Here is a 5,317-nt window from a genome sequence, read left to right as displayed (position 1 = left end):
GGAAAGTAGACATTTGAGGAAGACCCACACAATAGAAACCATGAACTTATACAAAGCCCCCAGTCAATACAGATTGTCAGAATATGCGGTGCACAGATATTATAAGTGTTAATAAACTGCTCACCCTGTCTGTGTAAATGGTAAATCCAGCCTGACTTGAGAACCGCATGGGGCAGGAGATGGCTTAGTATTTATCACCACACATTGCTGATAGAGTTGTAGTGAGTTTCTGTTCACTCCCTGATACCAGGAATGGGATATTGGGAAGCACGCAGTTTCTCAAGGGAGGAAAAAAGCTCATCTTTCCTTTAATTTGTAATTAGCATGTCATAGAATAAAGCTTAATTCTGAAAATGGCCTGAAGAGTCTTGATCGTCACGGCTAACATTTATTCAGTGTTACCAGGGCAAATCGTCGTTCAGTGAGTACGCAAAGATGATTAAAATGCACTTGTTAAAAATGGACTCTTTATAGATGAGAAACAGACAAGCGAATTCACCTCCCAATGTCACAGCACTGCTTGGAACAAAAGGATGGGTTTTAAGCTTAGTGCGTTGATTCTGCTGTACCAACTCCAAAACAGTTCTGTTCTAAGAAACCAGAGCGGTGGGTGCTTCCAGTACTAATGCTTCTCCAGAAAGAAAACAGAGAAAGCAAACAAGGAGGTAGAGGAAGAAGAAAGGAAGAGGAGTGGAGAAGGAAGAGAGGGAGGCAGAGAGGAAGAGGGGGTGGAGGTTGGCTAGTATATGTCTCACGCCTGTGGCCCAGCATGCTGTTGTCATTGATATTAGTTAATGGAGACTCGGGGACTTAAAACTTCCCATATAATGTATAAAGGGGAGCTGATTTGCTCTCTGTGGCCACAGAAAAGCAAATACATTGACTTGATGGTGTCTGTACTTTGGGGTGTCTGAATTAAGCTTAAAACCACGATACAGCCATTGGGTAGCTTTGAAAATGTAGCTGTAGAAGCACTGGCTCAGTACTTAGAGTATTATGCATCATCTAGCTGTTTAACCAAGCATCAAGGTGGATCAGAGAGACTCTCATTTTCTATCCAGAACAGCACTGGGAGCTTAAAGATCCAAATAAGCCAGACATAGTGAGTCTTTTTTTCATTTTTTTATTGTTTCTTTTTTAACAGATATATTTATATTATTACACATAAATAAAATAAACTACATACATCAGGAAGAACTACGAAACAATCAGGAATTATATAAATGTTACATTCGTAATGATTTGGCTATTTGTATTTGGCAAACTTGAAGGAAACATCTTTCCTATCTCGTTGAGTCTAAAATTCTGAATGAAAATCAGTATCTATCATATCTCATCTCTATTAACTTAAAACATCTATCTAGATCTAAAAACATCTTAACCCCTAACCAACTAAGCTTAATTGTAAGACTAAACTCTCTGGTCTTCAACTCCATCAGAGACTTGAGAAAAAAATAAAATTAATTACCTGAGTTGACCAGAAGTGCAGGTCAGCAGCTTCAAAAATGAAAAAATGACAGAGACAATTTACTGCTTGAGCGGTCACCCCAGACTCTCTATAATGTTGGAGCATTATCTTCAGCTTTTTATCCCAATCTATATAACAGACATATTTGTGAGACAGGAACTATTGAGGACTTGCTTACCCTGTCTTGGCAGAGTTTGGCCGTCAACTCTGCCTGCATCCGAGCTTGCCCATTTTTAGGCAGAATTTTGTCTGTGGCAGAAACGAGGAGATTTTGCCGAGTGACTTGCTTGCCACATTTGAAGCCTACTCCATAAGGATGTTCTTTGATGCTCATCATCTTCTTTGAGGTAGGCTGAGGGTTGCCAGGAGTTAACTTGTTTTGTCATCAAAGAATCTTGAGAATAATAAAAAACATCTTTAAATGCCATATCCTGTAGGTCTCTGAGGCTTTTGAAGACCTTATTTAACTATTTTACCTTATATATCTATAGAACCATATCCGTTTGTTAGATATACAGGGTCTTCATGGACACTCACTCTGCTAAGTTTCTATAGTAAAGTAGTCATGAAGTTTTAATGTAGGAGAAGGGGAAGATGGGCTCCGTTGACACTACTGCCAGATTTTCTTTGATGAAAAAGTTTTCCCTCAGAAAAGGGGAGGGTGGGAGAGAAAAACATCAAGTCATAAAGCCATGAACTGTGTCAGTGAACAAAATATCAGAATAATCTGATTGTACTTTACATGTTTGATGTCTTTCTAATATAGGTAAAGATGATTTTATGTATTAATGCTATTACTTGTTTTCATTATGATCTGGAAAGACAGCTCTTAGAAAGTAATTCCAGCTACTTAGAAGATGGCTGCGCTTAGTGGTAGTTTCCAACCTCGTGAGTGGCGTTTTCTAGTATAAGAACAGGACTGGGATACTGCGCTGTCTAAGAGACCCCTGGCTCAGGGCAGGAAGCAAGAGCGGAGGCCATAGGCTCATTGTGGTTCGGGAAGGGGCCAGTCTGGAGGCAGTCAAGGTAGGGAAAACTTATGAGCTGCTCAGCTGTGACAAACACAGGTCCACGTTGTTGAAGAATGGATGAGTCTCAGGGGAAGTCAGTCAGGCCAGACCTCGTCCATCAGAGCTTCCTGGTGCTGATTGATGGACAGCCCACTGAAGCGAGCTGGCTTGCTACACGTTTATATCCACACACAGAAGAATGTGCTCATTGAAGGGAACCCTCAGACTCGAATTCCTAGGACCTTCAACCGCTTTTGTGGCCTCATGGTTCAGCTTTTACACAAACTCAGTGTTCAGGCAACTGACAGCCCTCGGAGTCTTTTGAAGATAATTAGGAACCCAGGGTCCGACCACTTCCCTGTTGGCTGTATGAAAATCGGCACTTCCTTTTCTGTCGCAGACTTCAGCAATGTGCGAGAGTTGGTGCCCAGTTGTGACCCAGGTGTTTTCGTGGTGGGGGCCTTTGCCCATGGCAAGGTCTGTGGGAGTACACAGAAAAGATGGTGTCCATCAGCAGCTATCCGCTCTTTATCAGCGCTCTATTTACCGTAGCTTTGGAGGAAGTGTGGGCGTCATTTGAGAACAGCAGCGCCCGGTTTCAGAGAGGACTCTGTTTTGTCTGTTGACTCCTGACGTCTGATGGGAGTTCATCTTCTGTACCAGGATGGCAGAGTGGGGAACCCACACTGTATATTCATTTTTTTCTAATAAAGACTGTTTTGTTTTATTTTCAAAAAGAAAGAAAGATAATAATTCCAATTTGAATTTTACTCTATAGAATTCTGGCATTCAGCTGGGCATAGTGGCACATGCCTATGATCCCATCACTTGGGGAGGCAAAGGCAGGCAGATCTCTGTGAGTTCAAGGCCAGCCTGATCTGCAAAGAGAGTCCAGAACAACCAAAGCTGCACAGAGAAACCCTGTCTCGGAAAAAAAAATTCTGGAATTCATTTATCATTACATGGAAGACCTATTGATTTTTTCAGAAAACAGGCAAAAACTCAGCTAAAAGTCCAGTGCAGACTATACATAACAATATTGTTATATAAATATTATTAATATGTATTATAAACACATACATACATACCTACTACCAAACAAATCATCTCAGTCTGGCTTTATGCTGCCCATTTTTTGTTATTGCTATAGGCATTTGCCAGAAAATGCCACATGACAGTGGCTCACTTGTAACTCTAGATTATAGTGCCTCAATTATGTATTTTCAATGTCTATGGACTGAATGTTAAGTTATTGATTACTTAAGAATCTCTAGTATCTAATAAAACAACCATTAAGGTCAGTAGTCTACTGGAAAAATTTTAATATCTATATTTTTGTTATATTTCTTCTTTTACATATACAATTATATTATTACACATAATTAAAATAAACTACATATAGCAGGAAGAACTATGAAACAATCAGGAATCATATAAGTGTTAGATTCATAAGTTATTTGGCTCTTTGTATTTGGCAAACTTGAGGAAGCATCTTACCTGTCTTGGTGAGTCTAAAATTCTGAATGAAAATCAATATCTATCATATCTCATCTCTATTAACTTAAAATGTCTATCTAGACCTAAAAACAACTTAACCCCTAACCAACCAAGCTTAATTATAAGACTAAACTATCTGGTCTTCAATGCCATCAGAGACTTGAAAAGGAATAAAATCTAATTACCCACGTGAACTGAAAGTGCAGGTTAGCAGCTTCCAAAATGAAAAAAAAAAAAAAATGACAAAGACAATGTACTGCCTGAATAGTCACCCAAAACTCTCTATGAAGTTGGAGCATCACCTTCAGTCTTCTGGACCAATCTATCTGACAGACATATCAGACATATTTGTGAGACAGGAACTATTGAGGACTTGCTTACCCTGTCAAAGGAAATTTTTAACTACAGTTCTGCCATTCAGGCTGCCAACTTAGAAGAAATCATAATGGGGCAGGGCGCGGGGAATGGCTTAGGTTGGTAAATCTTGGAATGTTGTTTTTACAAGTTGTATGGACCCACTGCCCAGAGACAAGCTGTATTGCCCACTGGAAGTGTCCATTTAGGAGCTGAGTCCTTCCTTAAATGTTTGGCACACACCTTTCATCACAGCACTCAAGATGCAGAGGTAGGCAGATCTCTGGGAGATACTGGTCTACAAAGTGAGTCCAGGGCAGCCAAGGCTATCATAGAGAAACCCTATCTCGAAAAACCAAAACCAAAACAAAACAAAGCAAAAAAAAAAAAAAAAGTTTGTAACTGTGGCCTAACAGCTGACAAAGGCAACTTCAAAAGAGAAGGCTTTGTTTAGGCTCAGGGATGGCTACAGCCCCTCCTAGTGGGGAGGCGTGGTTGCGGGAGTGTGGGGCGGAGCTCATTCTCCTCTAGGGTCAGATGGCAGCAGGAGATGGAAGCCCTTTCTCTGTTTGCTTCCTCCTTTTAATTCAGGGCAGGGTGGCAGCTGTGGAATAGTGGTACCCACATTCAGAGTGCGTTTTCCCACATTAGTTAAACCTCCCTGATAGCAAGCTCCCTTACAGGTGCACCCAGACACGTGCAATTCCGGCAATTCTAAATCCAGAGGAGTTTAAAGTCTATCATCAAGACAAAGACATCCACGACTCACAGACAGAAACAAGCTTTCTGGGGATCTAGCTAAACCAAGCACGTCCAATTCTACCTCCAGGACATCTCCTCCCAGAGGAAAAACCAAGAGGGTATTGAGCAGAGATTTCTCTATCTAAGGTAGTTCTGTGGTTCCCCGCCCCCCACCTCACCACCACCACCACCCAAAGATGGAAAGATCCTCAGAGCCATGCAGAAAGCAGTGTCACGTGCTCACTCT

At 41.1% G+C, this 5,317-nt stretch overlaps 1 pseudogene across 1 annotated transcript; it reads left to right on the top strand.

Annotated features, from left to right (window-relative positions):
• Positions 1–2,325: 2,325 nt before the first annotated feature.
• On the top strand, positions 2,326–3,104 carry LOC311583090 (ribosomal RNA small subunit methyltransferase NEP1-like; annotated as a pseudogene). Its single transcript has one exon. The product of its transcript is annotated as a ribosomal RNA small subunit methyltransferase NEP1-like (transcript).
• Positions 3,105–5,317: the final 2,213 nt, after the last annotated feature.

The sequence above is a fragment of the Acomys minous genome (assembly GCF_964271855.1).
Source record: "Acomys minous genome assembly, chromosome: 14".
Classification (NCBI taxonomy): domain Eukaryota; kingdom Metazoa; phylum Chordata; class Mammalia; order Rodentia; family Muridae; genus Acomys; species Acomys minous.
Note: the sequence above shows the minus strand (reverse complement) of the source record. Positions and strands in the feature narration are given on the sequence as shown.